The sequence below is a fragment of the Anser brachyrhynchus genome, assembly GCF_964034855.1.
Source record: "Anser brachyrhynchus genome assembly, chromosome: 6".
In the NCBI taxonomy this organism is placed as follows: Eukaryota; Metazoa; Chordata; class Aves; order Anseriformes; family Anatidae; genus Anser; species Anser brachyrhynchus.
Genome location: NC_137700.1, coordinates 21,633,912 through 21,652,586, shown reverse-complemented (window position 1 = coordinate 21,652,586; position 18,675 = coordinate 21,633,912). Strand labels below are relative to the sequence as shown.

The window sequence follows — 18,675 nt, the reverse complement described above, 5'->3', positions numbered from 1 at the left end:
TCTTCCAACCTAGGTGATTCGGTGATTCTGTGATAATCTCCTTAAATGTTAATGAGGTAAACTTTTATTGAGCCTGTATTCCAACTACAAACTTAGTTTTAGCAAATAATATCATGATTACATGTAAGTACATATGTGTAAGTATATACGCAGCACAGCTGCTCCTTGAAAGACAACATAATGAGGAGACAAGGCTGTGCATCCTTGACATATCCTCTGTGGCTGTGGGCTGGTTAACCAGCATGAAGAATTTCATTTTCCTCATGGAGTCAGAATCCTGCTGGGTCATGAAATAAGATATAGAAGAAAGGCAGAGACAACTTTTGCTGCATTTTAAAACAACTCTTTCCAGACAAAGGGAAATGAACAGCATTGGATATGGGAGAAAAACCTTACTACTGATAGTTTTAAGGGCTTCCAGCTCTTCTGCTAGGACATTACTGAAAAGGTAATCATTTTTCATCTCCATTTGATTTCCCCTCATTTTTTACTGTATCTTTCCACTTCCATGTGTTCCTAATAAAGATGAACCAGGGAACTAGACACTGGGGAAAGAGACAACCAGCCTGGTGTTACATGCATATATTACAGAGGTTGCTAATATCCTTTCACTAGTGCCATTACCCACTTACAGTCACTCCTGTGACTAAAATCTGATATATTTCCAACTCAGTTTGATCTGAACACCTTCTGCTTCTTGTTCCTATTGCGAAGTCCTAGGATTAGAAGTCCCCAAGGACAGCTCCTTGGGGGTCTACAGAGCAAGCAAAGTCATGCTAAAAGCTTTGCAAAAGGAGTTTCCAGACAGAACTGTGCACAAAGCCTGTGTATTTTTGGCATGTTTGGTAAAGTAACAATAACCTTCTCATTCTGCCCTCTGTGACACCCTGACCATAGTTGCTGTCTTACATCCTATCTGTGATCCCAGTAAGTCAGGACAGTACTGGAGAAGCATCTGAAGAGCAAGTAGTTTAAAGACAATTTCTCAGTCTGTCTATATTGTAATTCATAAACATTCATTTTGCCCTCAAGTGGTATCACTTTGAGGCACCAGAGGTCTGTGGTTACATCCCTGGCATTTGCTGGTACAGCGAGACCTCTGTGACACCCCTAAATTCAGCAAATGTCAATGGTATTAAGCTGGCAAAACACAAGCAGCAGCAATTTCTTGACAACCCAAGTGCCTTTCATCCAGTTACATCCTCAGGTTTGTAATTCCTGAAGCTTATCCAGCTTCAGACACCATTTAAGATTTTGCAATGATTATGATTACTAAAGCAAGAGAATAAGCAAACATACCTCTTCCCTCTACTTATAAGCAAACTGACTTTTGCTGCTCTCTTTGCAATGTTCCTGGCATATGCTTCATAAATAGCCACAGTCAACAGAAAGAGCAGCTTGCTGGAGAGAAAGGTGGCTTGGTCCCAAAAGCACTGTCACATCCCAACTTCCTTCTCTCAGAAAGTGTTATTCATTAAGAAAGCTTACACTTGAGAAGAAAGAAACATTTTACAGCGCTGTTTTCTCAAGCTCAGGAAACTCAGTTTGTCCAAGTTTTTACAGAATGTTTGCATCTCTCCATCTGCTGCAGCTAGCACTGGCGTCACCAAATACTAACACAGGGATCTGCCAATTGCTGTGACTTGCTATTTCGTTGGTGGTGTTTTTGTGTGTGTGTTTTTTTTAAATTAAAAAAAAAAAAAACTGAGAACACATTGTTTTCTTACGATGATGTCACAACATCTAAAAAAAGAAAGTTTGCTTGCACTGTGGTCTTTCACATTACCTTTGTAAAAATCTCCCTCATCTTCTCACCTTACAGAAGAGGAGTTGACAAAGAGAATAAAACCCCACCCTTTGATGGTTAATTAGAGCACCGGGCTGTGTTGCCGTAGGTCTCACCCAAGTGCTAATCCTGCAAAGCTTCGCTCCAGCTAGCTGTGACCCCAGCACTTGCCTGGACAGCCTGTGGGGATGGGGTGCCCACCTTCCACCTCTTTCCCCTTGGTGCAGAGCCATCCAGAGCACCTGCAGCAACCAGCTCAGGGGCAGTAATGTCATGCCTGATGGGGAAAGCCCTCAGAGCTAGGGTAAATCAAGCAAATATTACATTATTTGCTTTAAACATGCAGTTTGTAACACTTCCTAGTCTACCTTGGGTCTGCCTCTGCAGCCCTGGCACAGTGTGTTGCCTCTTTAGATGAACCACTTTGCAAAAGCCCCTGGAGTTACTGATGTAAAACTGTTTTCTCTGTGCAGGTTACAAAGGCTGGGGCAGCAGGGCTGTTCACTGAACAAAGTCAAGACAAAAAATGCTGTCTGCCCCCAGCTGCAGCCTGTCTTCTCATCCTGGTCAACCTGTGCCCTACAGCTGACTTCACTACCTCAATATTTTTTCTTATTCCGATTTCCTGTCTCTTCCCTCTCCTCAGTTACTGACCTTGCTCCTTCTCTCTGACCTTCTCAGAGACCACAACAGTAATAACTCCTTCCTAAATGAGGAGGGAAAAGTGCTTTGCAGAACCTGTTGTGACTGCAATGGGCAAGGCATGATGCCAGTTGCATCCTTCTGTATGATCTGAGCTCACTGCCACCAGAGCCCCCTCTTCTCAGCTGGGTTAACTCCGATCCTCACCTTTACTGTACACTGCAAATGCATGTCTAGTAACAGCAATGACCGTCTGCACATCATTTCAACAAAGAATTATATATCCATTAAAACAATAGGATCTGCTTTTAACAATTTACATGAGAAAAATTACATGAAGTAAACTTTAAATGTGATAAGAAGCCAAATTACGTTCAGGTATTCCAAGTGTTAAAATAAAACTTATCTTGTGTTTTCAAAAATTGCTCAATCCCAAACAGGAAAATTGCTCTACATTTTGTCTTCATTGAAAACAATCTGAACAGCAATCTAATTTCAGGACGGATAGATGAGCTATCACACACTGGATATGTGTACACAAGACTTTTTCTCACATAAATAAATACTTAACATTTAGTGGATAAAAACAACCGCCACTGTGTATAGAAACTGAAAAGTTTTTTCTGGCATCATTACGCTGAATTGAGGTAGCTAAATATCTAGTTGTCAAAAACCAAAACTAAACTAAGGAGGTCTGGTCTTAGGTTCAAGGTTCTGGAACCTTTTTCTCCTAACAGCAGTGAGATGTAACAGCTACTGAGCGAGACTAAGGGAGTGGTATCCTCTTCTGAGCTGCAAAATGTCTCGCTCACAATAGCCCAGCAAGAACTCAAGCTGCAACACAAAAAAGAATGCCACCAAATGTATTAAACAGCGAGCCTGCTTCGGGTAAACAAATGGGAAGACAAATGAATGTTAACATGTGCAAAATTTAACTGAAGTATCACAAATGAGAGGGAGAACAATTTTTAACTGAATAAGAGAGGAAGAGACACACTTTTCCAGAGTTAAGAATTCTGTATTACCACAGACATCTTCTTGGTAATAGCAATTTTCCTTCACTATCCTACTGAGCCATACTTGCCCCTGTTGCTACTATACTGATTTCAACAGGGTGTCATAAGGAAAGAATCTGATAATAAAGAGCCATTTTGTCATTAGGCTTCCCTCAGCAACAAACGGAAGCATGCTGTGTTGCGAGTGAATGTGGAGAAACACTAAAAGACTGCAATTAGGGGAATGGTAAATATCACATCTCTTCCCATTCTAAAAACTGCTTTTGTAAATCCAGATTTTATGCTATCTGATCACTGAGCAACTCAGCTCCTGTCTCAATTATTTACTCTAATATCCAAACAAGTGTGGTTTTTTTAAGTACCGTCTCCTCAAACTTGAATGAAAAAGTCAGTAACTCAGATGCTATTTTGAATGCAGAGTACAGATAAATTGGACAGATGAAGGCTGTTGTTTTCCATGTTTTAAGGCAAGCTAAGGAAGAAATATGGTAATCAACTTTTGACACTGTTTCAAAGTTTGTAACCTCTCCAAAAGAGTAAATACTTTATTTCTAAACATTTGGGTACTTAGAAAACGCTGAGAAAAGGAACATAAAACAGAGGTTATCTAGTTGGTCTGAATTAAATTTTACTACTAAAAAATAAAATAAAATAAAATACAGAAGAATGAATGGAAGGCAAATTGCTTTGAAAATCCAAAGGAATATTATGGCTCTCTCTTTGTTATTCTCTGTGAAATAAATTAAACCACATCTGTTTACTATAATATATAATGAGCACTGCATATCTACAGTAATCCCAGCTCGGGTATTTGCACAAAACTCTCCATCTTACTGCAGTTCTTGTTTCTTGATAGGTCAGCCCAGAGACGTGAAAATGTGGGAAACCCATCACATGCAGCACTCTGTAGCTCCTGTGGCCACTTCCTTGCAGATGGAGGTTTGCGGAGGTTTTGTACAATGTACTATCACAGGAAATAAGCAAAGAGCAAAGGAAAAGGCTGGAGTGAAGATGCTGGTCTAAGGAAACTAATGACTGGGTCGTAACATGGGAAAGGGACAGGACAGAGAACATAAAGGCAGCCAGAAGGGCAATCAAAGCCTTTCTAAGCTAACACGAGTTATGATGGAGTTCCTCATAGCATGAATAGACATTTTATCTTCCTGTAAGAAAAGGAAAACTAACCTAGGACAGTAATCTACGTAATTATGCAATGACTGTATAGGAACTGCCTAAACAGAAATACTTTTTCTTTGGGTTGCTTCCTCTGCATTTGCTGCCTGTTTGCTCTTGTAAGAGCATTCCAAAATCTTCTCTTGGACTACATTGTGTTGAAGTGACAGAGAATAATTATGTAATGATACTATAATCTCAGTGAAAAAAAGGAGATTTCCTGCTGTGGGCCTAAAATGTCTTACTTCTCTACCATGCCTCAATTAATGGCTAAGGCACCACGGGACTGGATCAGAGAAACTCTGCCTAGCAGTACCAGGAATGCCACCACTGTCCAATTCAACCTTTCCCTCATCAGCACACAAGCAAGGAGTCTAACTGCTGTCATGAAAACGAGCTCTGGGTTGCACCTCTTCAAAGCAGCACAGAAAATAACTTCCCTCTGTAAGAGCCAACCGCTTTCTTAGACAGCTCCACTGACTGCTTCAGGGCTCACATGAGCGAAGTAACTTTCTTCCATGGACAGTTTTAGACTCCCATAGCCTGAGTTATATTTATCACCACACATATCATCTTCTGCTCGGCTTTATTGTTCGGACACCATTCTCCTGGGACTTGGGACAACAACTGATTTCAAACAGTCCACTAAATCACTTCAAGTACATTCACCATTTTCTTGACATCGGCTTTGTCTCTCTTTAGATTAGTCATCTCAATTGCAATCTGCATGACTAACCTGGTAGGAATCTCCACGGACAGCTGCCAGTCACTAAATCCAGAAACATAAACTAGAATAGAAATATTATTACGTGCCTTGCAAGTATGAAACATGAGAGAAGGGCCACAACAAAGGACACTTCTTATAACAGAAAAATGGACGAGTGACAGAGAAGACCGCTGGCTTTCCAGAGCAAACACAAGTTTGAGAATGGCTACAGTTTAATTAGTTTAGGAGTGGAACTAGCTGACTGTGTCAGATGGAGTGATACCAGAAAGAAAAGAAAAAAAAAAGTTACTTGCTGTGTCAAGTAAGAAAAGCCACATTCTGACCCTTCTAGAAAGTGGATGCAGAAAGTTCTAATGAGGGAGGACTGAAGTCAATAGGGTTATAAGGCTGTTAATCAGGTCATCATTCAAATCAATGAACACACATGGGACTGCAGACAAGAAAGGCAATCCTAATCTTCAGGGGTAACAAATAGCTATATTAGAGCCTCAAACAATAGCCTGAGAAGTGAAAATTTAACATCTCCTACTACCACCACCCTGTATTAAGCACTTCTTCTGCGTACTCTTTCTTCATCTGTGATCTGTACTACATCTATCTGATAATGAATCAGAAATGGCATATAATTACACTTCAAAGAGGCTAGTGTAATTGATGATCATTGAAAGCTGGCTTTCCTGTACTTTGCTAGAAGAAATGAAGCTCCTTGTGTGCATTTGGGGGCACCACTACAGCAGAGATGTCTAATCAACAGACAGTTCAGTTCAACAGACATTGACATATCAGCTCTAATAGCTATTTCACAAGGACAAAGACCTAACACATACTAAAGAAGCTCTTCTGAAGTTGTAAAATTTCACTCTTCCAGTTTCCCTAACATTCAGTAAGAGCCACTAAAATTGTCAAAGACCTAATTCCAGCTGTAGCTTCAGCAGCATTCAACAGGGGCTCAATGATGCTTCAGCCAAAGTAATACCAATCTCAAGCTAGAGGGGTAGGAGAGCAAGGCCAAATGGTTTGTTCATGTGAAATGTCTTGGCAAAAAGGTGTACTGAGAGAAAGAGGAGAAGGAAAGCTGGGATATCCTCAAGGCATTGTTATCGTTGTAGTTCTGACATGGAAAAGCAACCGTAAGGCTCAGGAATTTGTCACACTGAAGAAGCCAGTCTCTGATGCAGTGAAGAGAATTGAAGAGAAAGAGATGTTTTGGTGATGACCAGCCAACTGCTCTCTTACAGGTGATGTCTTTGGTGAAGGAAGTAGTTTTTGCACTATTTTTCTTTCTGCCCACAGCTCTAATAAAACTGCTGATGACTACTTCACCAAACTCTCTGACCTTTCCACAATGGAGAAGCAACACACAGCAATAGGTGGAACCCTGCACAATTTCACACTTCTTCTGCTTTAACTTATTACAGTCATAAATGATTAACAATCAGATCGGACAGCACACACCCTAATCTGACAGTCCTTGTTGAACCCACCCCAAAAAAGCCTATGCATGGGCTACTTCTACTGCACAGAGCAAAAGCATGACTGTCCATACACCTTCTACATAGAAACCTATCAGCACCACTTCTAGTTATTACCCATTTTTTTCTCTCTTGCTTGAAAAAGCTGTTATGAGTCAGAAGGAAACTGTGCATACGGAAAGTAGAAGGTAACAGTATATACAGGAAATTGTGTTAGATGGTAGATAGAGGGGAAACAAGACTTGTGCCTGTGCTATTAGAGTCACTGTACTCTAAAGGTAGAAGAAAAGCAAACGTGAGCTGTGAAGCAAAGTGTGCGTCTCACTGGTATTTGTTTTTGTGCCCTGGTGCACAATGCAGAGTTTTTTTCAGCCAGCATCACGTTGAAGTTCAACTAAATTAAGAGCAGGGCTTAGTGAGTTTCCTGAAGAAGTGAGCAGTCATCAGGGTTTCGAGACGCTCTTTCTTTCCTCTGGGCCTAGAAAGAAATCATTATGACACTTACCCAGTCAGACCTATCAGTTCTGAGCGCTCTACCATATGCAGAAGCCCTGCACCTATCTTGTATTAAGATAAACAAAGATATGTTCCTGTTTTCACATCATAAGATTTTTAATTTAGGAGACACATATTGTTCCAGTGCAGAAACATGCCCTTCATTAACATTCCTCTGCCTTATTTTTGAACTAGGACAAGATGATGAGGAATATGTATCATTGCATATGGCAACAGTGTCTGATGGGGGGTCACTGAAATGAGCTGGGACGTTGCATAAGGTAGCATCTGGACCTTTTTGTTATTATTATTATTTTTAATTTATATCCCAGTTTTATCTGTTTTCTAATAGGGAGATAATACGGTATATTTTAAAAGTATCCAGTGGATATTCATACATTATTGACAAGCTGGGTGTTAAAGATTAAAGGCAACAAGAGTTGCAGAGAAGCTGATTATAATTTCTCATTTCTCTCTCTCTGTTCTCCTCATCACTTACCCCCTGCCACACACAAACATATTTCTCTGCTAGCCACTTGTTGTTTTCAGACAGATCACGTAAAAAAATCTTTTTGTTTCTGTTTATTTCCTCGGCAATTCTCTGTTCACTGACAGTTTATGCTTTTTTTATCTGTTTATTACACTCTTCCAGCTTTATTTCCTAATCCTCTTTTGTTCTTCCTAGCTTCGTCATTTTTAAACTGGGAAAGCTGCTTCTTTTTTCCCGTAAGCTTTACATGAGTTCTTTAATCATACTAGTAAAAACACATACTCCTGCACCCATCTTCTAAGGAGCCTTCCTTGACAATTCACTTCCTTCTGACCTCTTTCCAGTCTTACTGAGTACCAAAATCTTAAAAAGCAGCTAATGGGAAGAATGAACAATATTAAACCCCATACGTTCACATAGATAAAGAATCGTGCCCACTCATGCATGCAGTCTTTGAGCAATTACACAGAGCAGTTAAAGAGTCTACTCCAAGCCGCGAGACCCAAGCCACACCGCCAGGAGCATGCCGCCTATGCCCCCCCAGAGCCTGGCACTCAGTGAAGCCACCCACTTGCTCTTTAAGCATCCTCGCAGGCCACAGCCCTTCTCCTGTCCCACCATCCTACCTCCCTTCTTAGTGTTAGCCTCATGCATCTTCCCTTTTAAATTGCAAAGGTATGTCAGTAATGCTCATCACGTATCAACAAGAGTTCACAAATAAGGCCTGATACGATAACGTTTTATTCTCACTTGGCAGAAGTGAAAAATGGCTACGCAAGCCATGGAAATTTTGCCTTATGTACCTCAGGAAATATAGTATCTTAATGACTTTTTATAATACAGTTTTCCTTTAATTTAATGGTTTGTGAATCTGGTACTGAAGTCTCACAGACTTTACTCAAACGACATCAACCCTGTAATAATACAAGTCTAAATGACTGCAGACAGCAATGAATGTTGAGTTAAAGTAATTTCAGAGATGAACCAAATGACAATATTACTTATTCTCAAGACCAGCCTGCATCGATATAACATTTTTATATGTCGATTGTGCCAGATTTACAGGATATAGGACAATACCATTCTTGCTTTCCTTCTCAAGTTAATAAATACAATGGTGAAGAAATGGGGGTGGTTTCTTTGTGCAGTAAAATCCTGCCACACCAATGGCCAGAAATAATCAAGTGATATTAATCAGTCTCCTTTTCATCTCCATAGAGATTAAAAATATTACAGACAGAAACACAGATTTAATTAGTCTGGTCACACAAAAAGAAAAATACATGACCACTCTTGCAGATAAATCACAGTAAAGATACAAACCACATCTCAGAAGGTGAATAGTAATTTTCTCCTGGATCTCAAACTAGGTAAAAACCATTACACTTCTTAAACCCTATAGAAGAATAGCTACATGCCTGTGATTAACACTTTAAGAATATTTCTAAAATACATGTACTGATTTCTCGGTTTGGTGAACATCAATATATGTAAGCCAAATAGTTACTGAGGCAAACTTCAGGCTGTTATTTACTGTGAAGGACAATCAATCTTCAAATTTAGTTTAATGCAGTAAACATCACATGGTTCCTAAATTATTAAAATATGCCCCAAGCAATAGACATCTCTCTAACTCCAAGTTAGCTCAAGTGCTCAGTGCTCTTAAAGACCTTGGACTGCGCCTGAAGTCTCACTTGCATGACTCTCTTTCACCTATACATTTGTTCAGTGGAGCTAAACTTTACAAGTAGGTATTTCAGAAACCACTTTTCTGGAAGAGACACTTCAACCTCTTCTTTGTGGCCCAGCATTTGAAACAGATACACTGGTGCTGCTTTCTAATGCAAATCCGAAGTCTCCTAGGTGGAATGTGATTAGCCTGGGGTAGTCTCACCGGTCAGAAAACCTTCAGCCTGAAACGTTGCCGAGATCATTACAGATGGCATTTGACAGTGAAGATCAGGATGGATTTGCTCATACGGAAAGTAAAGCGTAACCAGGGATGGGATTCAAAATAGCCAGAGCGAGGATACAGAAAGGTCCCGAAAAAGTCAAAACTGTACCCAAATTCATGTTGAGCCACACTGGTGCGGGGGCGGGGGGGGCTGGCATTAAGTGCCTTCGCTTCCACACAAGCAGCTCTGCAGAGCAGCTCCATCTCCAGAATGCACTTGGCACAGTGCAAAGCTACATCTGCAGGATACACATCGACATCCTCCTGGGGGTTAGGAGCGCTGGAAGCACCGTGTGCTTCGCTCATCAGCTTGGTAGCAGATCTGCTTCGAGCAAAGAAGTTACCAGAAGCAGTTAGCCAGCAGAAGAGCCCCTTGCTCTGCAGCTGCCCGGCACTGGCAGGAGGCTCCCCACGCCAGCGATACAGCTGGCTAGAGTGCTGCACCAGCATTGTGCTTGAAGGGTTGCATTTGTCCCCTAATTACCTTGCGGAGTGTAAGCCTACGGAGACCTGAGCATTCAACGTAAAACTACGACAGCTATAAAGCCCTGAAATGCGATCATACGATGTGCTGCAAAACTGACAGAACAGCCCCAATTAAAAAGTTGCATACGAATGGCATTTTGTGTCATGAAACTGGTCCTCAGCTGTGCCACAGCATCTGCCAGAATGGTTTGAAGATACGGGGAGCATTTTTAATCCAAACCAAAGTAACTTTATTCACTACACACATACATTTACAATAAGCATGGCTCCACCAGGGCTCACAGGAGAGCGAATGGCTCTCTCGAAAGGTTCCATTAAAACTACATTATGGAAACAGAGGAGCACAAAGGGAACCAAATGCACATGGCATACTAACGAACGTTAATAAAACAGCATTATTAAGACTGCAAATCCAAGCCCTGAAAAAGTTAGGAAATGCCAGAATTCAGGCTGTTTGTGAGAGGACAACTTGCCCCTGCCTCCTGTGTATATGTGGTCCAGGACAGCCTTCATGACATGAATATTTGTTTTATCCTCCAGGATCCCTCTGTCAGCTCTCTGAATGGACAATGCTCCCTGAATAAGCAGCAATTCATTTTTTTTGCCTTCTCCTAGAAATTCTGTGTGCTGCTTTATGCCTTATTTACTGCTCTGAAAGCAGAATTATTCATTTTTTCAAAGAGTTTTCTCTGGAACTCACTATGTAGTACCAGAGAGCTTCTCAAATATTAATGACAGCTGTTTGCACAACATGCCTGTGAGATGATACGATGTGCACAAAGGTAGCTTGTTTTGGCCTGGGCAGCCTTCAGCTCTTTAACAACTTCACCAGCTCCAGCCAGGAAACCCTGAGTTGTTCTCCAGAAAGGGTGAGAGTGTGCATGCAACAGCACTGATGAGGAGAGGGAGAGAAGTTGATGCTCAATAGTCCACTGTATTAGGGATTTGATAGGTTTTAACAGGATGGATTTAGGCTCTGCTTCCTTACACAGATCAACAGACCGAGAATATGCCAAAGGAAAGGTATTAATGAGAAGAGCAAGAGTTCACAGCAGTCACAGCATCCCATGCTTTTCTCCATCTCCCTGTCATAGACAAAGACAGTTTCATACCTCCCAACAGCAACACGCTCCTGCCTGGGTCCTGCTCTTCTCCCACCATGCTGGGAAGGCATGTAAGGGTAACGCAGCCAGTCTCATCACCTATTCACATCATATCTTCACTGAAATTTGGAAAATAGACACAGTGTAAGGACAATATAATTAATTAGAAGATCGTGTACATCAGAGTAAGGAGTACATTTTTTTTGAAAGGAACAATGCAGGTATCAAGGGCTTTAATAGTCAACTTTCTATAGTTATAGGGTGCTTTAAAAAAAAAAAAAGATTTTTGACTGGTTACAAAAGCTGATTATACAACTCTTCTCACATGAAGAAAACCAACTATGAGTAGTAATGGCTGAGTGACCACCACTCAATTAATGATTTTTAATTTTTTTTTACTGTACAAAGTAATTTTTCAACATGAATTTCAATGCAAGGAATGGAAATTAGATGAATGAAATCATTTATGGTATAATGCTGTTTTCATCTTTTTTAATTAAATTTTCCTTCGGGGTCAGCTTGGTTGTATTTCCTTTAAATACAGGGACCAGAGTATTTATGTACTCTAGTCCTCACAGCCTGGTAGGTTGCTCACTAGCAGATGTGCATTTATGTAGTTTTATATAACATACACATATATACACACGATATATAGATTGTATATACAATGTATATAGTGTTATATATATGTATAGTGGTAAGTCCTGCATAGAAGAAGAGATGAACTGTCACTTGGAAAAATCTGAAACTTAGTGAAGAAAACAAAATATAAGCAAAAATAAACTTCGTTGCTATAAAGACTTTGTCTGCTGAAGAGCTTATTTGCACAATGTTGAAGTGACTCCCTGTAAGATTTTATACTGGATGAATGAGGACCAACAAAAAAGTTGCTGAGCCAAGTTTAAGCAAGACATCACTGTTAATCTGTCTAGTTGAACAAACTACCTATCCTGAAAGCCTTCAGCTTCATTGACAAAAATACTAAGGAGAAACTAAAGAGAAACTAAAGCCCACCCAGCTGGAATAATCAGCCAAGAGGACCCGGAGGAGACCAAAGGCAGATAAGCTGGATGAACAGATGCCTTGGAAAATTACATGCAAAAAAATAGTTAAGTGAAGGTGAAAAGCAGTGGTGCAGTGTGCATTACAGAAACTCATCTGAACACCTTCATAAATTGCAGGTTTTAAAGGTTTGCTTCTGCTTTTCTTTCCCCTCTTCTCATTTGTGTATAGAAGTGCAACGGCTGGGTGACTCATTAAGTAGCAATGGATGAGAACAGTGATCTTTTCTCCTCCAAAATGCAAAGCTGGAGGAGTCACTTAAGTGCACTGGAAGAGTAGTGTTGTTACAGACTTAACCATCAGATATCAGCTCTCTGTTCCTTAAAAATGTTTAACTTTACTTGTCAAGTAAACAATCAGGGCAAAACAGAAGTAACCTCCACACCCCCAAATCCTCCAAAGGTTAGATGTAGTGGTAAAAAATGGTAATAATCTCACAGAAAACATTTATTTTGCTTTTTTGTTGTTGTTGTTGAAATTAAAAGAAAATACTGTAAGTAAAAGCTGGCCTTTTTTCTTTTTTTTTTTTTTCCCCCTACACTTAAATGCATGATTATTATGTACACAGGTAACAAATTTAAAGAACCTGTTGTTCACAAGAAAGCTATTAATAAAGATTTTTTTTCTTCCTCTGGGAAGACAAGAGAAATAAAAGGTTTACTATTTTCTAGCCCCCAGACATCTGGAGAGGAATGCACACATTGTTGAAAGTACCCAAGGCAGCTGGCTGTGTGCACAGTTCTTTTTTACAATGTTAGGTCCAGCAGGATGAGAGAGAGCTATTTGTCCTGAGCATATGCCTTGTGTTTTGATATATTTTCAAAAGGAAACACAGCAGGAAGCACATACCTTTTTATACTTGAAATGGTGGCATTGAACCCAAAGCACTCGTGGTTCCAGGGCTTTATGGGTACATAATGTAGTGGTGAGAAGGTTGTTATATGACAGGAATTATTGCTTAGGCTTTAAGTAAAAAGCAACATTCTATGCGGCATTTTTTTTACAATGTGAATGGATGAAGAAGAGTTTCCAGTTTTCTCTGTTCATCAAAATATTTTGTTTCCTCTTGTAGAAGAGAGTGTCTTTAGGTGTGGAATTATGAACAGTCCCCGAGGAAGCAGCATTCAGTTGAAGAGCTAAGACAGCCTTTCCTCACATGTAATTCCCTCTTCGAGATGCAATGCAGGACAGAGAGCACTTTTGAAGTAATGTCTATTTACAAGTTCTAATAGCTTTGTACACAATGATTTCCTTCATGAGACATCTCAACCACTTACAATGTATTCTTACATTTTCAAATATCAAGCAAACGTAGTGACAGGTGCTTCAAAGCAGCCAAGGAGATAGCTCTCTCCCTGTGATTGAGTTATTATGTATTCCATTAGATAGTGCTGCTCAGCTGAGCTTTTGAAGGTGGAAGGTAAGATTAACAGAGGAGGAAAGGCTTCTTGTTAATTAAAGTGATGCACTGCCAATTGTAAGGGCGATCAAATATTGGTTCAGCCTTACCACTGCTGCTTACTTTTAATAGGCAGGAGTATATTTGATGATGGATGATGGAACTGCCCAGCAGAGCAGAGGCTGTATGCAAAGCCGCAGCCTCACTGCTCACCTCTTTCAAGATCAGAAATGTGCAGACTGACAAGACGAATACTTGGGAGACAAATTGTTCAACAGTGCAAAGAGACCATGGCAGTGAACCTGGAAAAAAAATTGTTCATTACTCGACTAAAAGTGTAACAGGGCAGTTTATATGCAGCGTGCTTATTTATTGTAAACGCTGCAGCAAAGCTAATGATTTTTGTTTTAGTTGGAGTTCAGATTCTCACTTTCATCAGCATTATCTTGCGAAATACATTCCCAAGATTATTTTAATTTAGGATTTGACACCAGCGATTGCCTTTTTTCCCCTCAAAGGATAAATTAGTTCACAATAAAAGATGCATATTAGGCAATTTATTATGCTAATGACTTGCAGAAAAAAGCCAAATTACCTTGATGGTGGATTATATTGAACAATAAAGAAACACACTCCTTGCAATTCTCAGTAAATGTATAGTTTAGATGTGGTTAGCTACAAGAAGCCTCCCGGTAGTAGTATCCACATGAAAGACAAACAGACATGCATTATCAGTAACCACAGTCACAGTGAAACAATGCAGACAGATCTCAGATTTGTAATCAGATCTCATTACCCTACACTAGTCATTTTTAGCTCAGCTTGGAAGCAAAGCTTGTGTGAGCATGGCATATGGTGCATGTGCTGGCATTTCCCTACCTGATGATTTTAAGATCTATGATCAGACTTCAAACAATTTGAAAGAAAAGTTGAGACTCAAAGAAATTAAACTTTGTACAAATTGTATGCAAATAGAGAGCCAGGTAGAGAGAAAAAAAAAAAAAAAAGACATTAATGATCCTCATTGATACAGAAGCTTGGTGTGAACGTATGAATTCATAGGAAACAGCTGCTCCCAGAAAGGTTACTTGCTTCGAGGTGTGAAACATCTCTCCCAGGCTATGTGCCCTGCCACTTCTGCTGACGTCCCTGAGGACTGAGGACAGACACATTCCTGGGTACGGGGTATTAGGCACATGGGAAAGTAGGAGAGAGCTGCTGCAGGGTACTGTCTGTGGATCGTAAAGCTTGCACAGGGATAAGGATACAGGTGGAGAGAGGCATTTCGCAATTCAACCTTGAAATGACAAATGGACCAACATCCCTAACTTCAATAAAAGCAAGATTATACAGAAAAATTCAGATGAGTATCAAAATTATATTTTCAAGTGGGATCTATAACAAGATTCAATCAGACACACACAAAAAAACGATGTTCCATGAAAATGGAAAGAGAAAAGTACAGTCTTATGTGAGCAATAAAATACAGAAAGCAATGTAATTGAAGGAAAAATAGAAAGTGGCCTGGACGCTAACCCTGAACCAGTTCTATCAACCAACATCTGAACAACCTAAAGAAGGGTGGAAGCAGCTCAGACTCTTCTAGAGTCTCTGGCAGTAAGAAAAAACAGCAGTAATTTTAAAATGCTACGTTGTAATGAGTTTTGACAACAGCTGCTTAGAATGAAAACGAGTCCTTTTTAGTAGATGATTAGAGGGATTATAACCTAAAAGATTAAAGGAAATGCCTCTTCAGAATCTGCTCGGTTGAGATTTCTCCATTCACCTAATTATGGAGTTTTTTCTCCAGTCACTGCTACTGTTACAGAGCACCTCTGAATTAATGGTCCTGGCATACCCATTCTGCTTATTTTAAAGTGACTAATTACAACTAAATTTGTCCTTGCAATTATGTAATCTGCACTGATGAAATTAAGCTTTTATGTGTTTAATTGGTGTTCATTTCCCTGTTTGGGAAAAAGAAAGCCGAAACCATTTGGCTAAACCCTGCATCTCCCCCATCAGTCACCGAGCACAGAGACCTTACTGCTCCGACACGGAGAGGCAGTGGCACTGCTCAGAAAGCAAGGACAGAGCTCTGGAGCTGGGTAAGTGAAAGTTCAGCATCGCTGTGATAACATCAGAAGATGGAGCTGCAACTCACTTGTTCTGAACTATCATCACATTATGAAAATGAGCATTTTCAGTGTGTTCTGTAGCAGGAAATATTTTATCTGCTATAAAAACCAACAGTTTTTTTTAAAAATAATTAAACTCTCAAGCTTCTTTTCAGAATGTAACAAGCTGTGAAAGTCGTTTACAGTGTTGGATGTACAGCGCCATCACTTTCATCCTCCAATGTAGTGACAAAAACACAACATAAATGAAGCTCCATTTTCTTTTCCTTTGTAGATCTGTTCTGCACTGTGTTAAAGTACACCAGTTTAAAACCTCAGTTACATAAATAATTAACTAGGACCAACTGAAAGTTAAATGCCAGTTTGTACGAAGAACTACCTACTTCTTTCCTGACTACCATTAGTAGAAAAGCTGAAAACACTTAGAATAGTGGCTGCCACATCAAAGTGAGTAGGATTTGGGGAAAGCTCTTCCAAAATGTGGTCTCTGAGTAAAGTTTATGCCTGGTCTCCAGAGGGTACCTTTTCCAACTCAGAGCTTGAATTAGAGGGGTGACCTTTTTGCTGCCTGAAGGCAAGTACAGACTCTTGGTGCAGCCACACCAGGAGGGACCTGCCCAGCTATTATATTTACTGTACACCAGCAATGTCCTTTTTGAGCACGTGAGATGTTTGCACTAGGAGATTTTGCCATTAGGGACAGAACATATCCAGTTTGGGTACACCAGGAAATATTTTCCAATGTAGACAGGACCTCAGTTTTGACAAAATTCATTTTCTGTTACATAAAAAAAGACAGTAACTGACAATTTCCTGATTTCCCTAAATCCCATTCCATCCCCCTGTGACCATACAGGATCTAGGTACTTGTGAAATGACAAGTAATTTTGTTATTCATAGGTGTATGAATATTATTCACATGAAAAACCAAAACACAGGCTGAAGCATATACTGCAAGGAAAAAAAAAAAACAAAAAAAAAACCACGAACGTTTAAAATATTCAATCAAACCCACAAAAATAGCAAAAAGAAGCTGTGTCTCAAGACAACAGGCACAGATTCAAACCCTCAGCTTTCTACTCTCAATACCGCATGACACCAAGCGTGTCATTGGAGCATGCTGTGCCTGATTTCCCATTGCTAAAACAAACACAATAGGTACTAAGATGCTACAAGTGCATGTGGAGAGAGGATTTTGAAACCTGCTTCCTTTGCCACTGGTTTCCATGGAAAATTAGCATCTCCCTCGTTTTAGTAAGACAGCCAAGCTCACTAAAAAACACAAGAAAGTTTAGGCAACTGTCATTTTCCTGTGTACAAAAAATAAGAGTGCACGTGTACGAAGAAGAAAAGCAGCAGCAAGTCTGACTGGCCAGGCTGGGGCAAAGGCATCTGGCTCTGGCCATCCCCTGCCCAAGTGCCTCTCTCACCCTTCCCCACCGATCTGCACTTACCTCTATGCTGTCTGGCAGTCACCTGGGGGACCTGCTCCCAGTCCTCAGCTCCTGCCACCCCCCTACAGCCCTTGTCTCCAGCAGTGGAGCAGGATGTGAGTTCCCTGCTCCTAATCATGGGTCATCGCTTCCCCAGAAAGAGGCGTACGATGGTCCCACTGCATAGTTTGAGGTAGGGATTTCACTTCTGTCCACAGGCAGATCCATTCTGCCTTACTTTGGCCATCTGTAGAGTAAATATCCGATCAAAACTACCCACTCAGAGCTGCTCAGTGCTGAATGGAGAGGGCAACTCAGCTCCTCTGTCTTAGAGATAGCAATTTCAACATGGGCTGAATGGTCCTTTGGAAGTTACTCTTCCACTAGTGAGGGAGGCTACCCTGAGACTAATTTCCACGGTTTAATGCAGGTGATGTGGAATACAACACAATTTTCTGGAGCTGTATTTATTGCCCTTTTGTATCAGAGGTACAGCTTATTTACTCTCAGGCAACTAGGGAATAGATTATTCAATTAAATGTACAAAAGCGGGTAATTTAGAAAGTTAAATTATGATGACACACCATGGCAGCAGCATTGCACTATTGGAAATAAACATCCTGAGTTTGGAAAAAGCATACTGAAGCTGTGCTTCAATGTATGCATAAGGAAGAAGGGGCAGAAGTACAAGTGCTATGCTAAATACAGCAGCTGCTAAGAACACAAGAATGACTTTACTTAGTGAGGCTACAGGCCACGTAACCCAGTACGCTGAGCTGCACATTCATAGAGACGTCGGGAGGTCTTTATATTTTGAGGAAACATGTCAGTCTTACCTGTCCATCTGTGCTGCCGCTCAGATTCTGCTTCACTCTCCTTTCACAGAGCTGTTCATTGTATTTAGGAACCAGCCAGCTGGACAGGGGCTGCTTTCCCCACTGCCCACCCGTTCACAGGTCTGTAGAGGTAGAGCTGTGTGAAGAAGCTCTAAGGATAGCTAAGGCCAGCCGTACTACGTGCCACACTCTTCATTCCTTCACACAAGCCCTTTGGTTCACACACACAGCCAGACCTGCTCGGGGCATCACGCAGAGGCTCTGTACAGGAGCAAGCATTTCAGAAGCCAAAGGCCTCAAAGACAGCCAAACATCCAAGCACTCTGCTGGCAATTTAGATCAGGAAAACAAATACTGATGGTTGGAATTCCTTGAGCTTTTCCTCTGTCACTGCTAGGACAAGGAAAACTGGGAGCTTCCAGCTCCAGGGAGACTTTGTAAAGCGTCCCCTTTGGTATCACTG

General features: G+C 40.6%; 1 protein-coding gene across 2 annotated transcripts in view; it reads right to left on the bottom strand.

Moving 5' to 3' along the window:
• The window catches only part of LOC308197640 (uncharacterized protein), a 628,187-nt gene that overhangs the window by 10,996 nt on the left and 598,516 nt on the right, over nucleotides 1-18,675 (bottom strand). For both annotated transcript variants that reach the window (XR_013953160.1, XR_013953161.1), the window contains exons 28-29: nucleotides 13,256-14,107; nucleotides 11,354-11,463 (exon numbers count right to left, since the gene is read on the bottom strand). The gene's annotated coding sequence lies outside the window, so the exon portion shown is untranslated. The remainder of the gene's footprint in view (nucleotides 1-11,353; nucleotides 11,464-13,255; nucleotides 14,108-18,675) is intronic.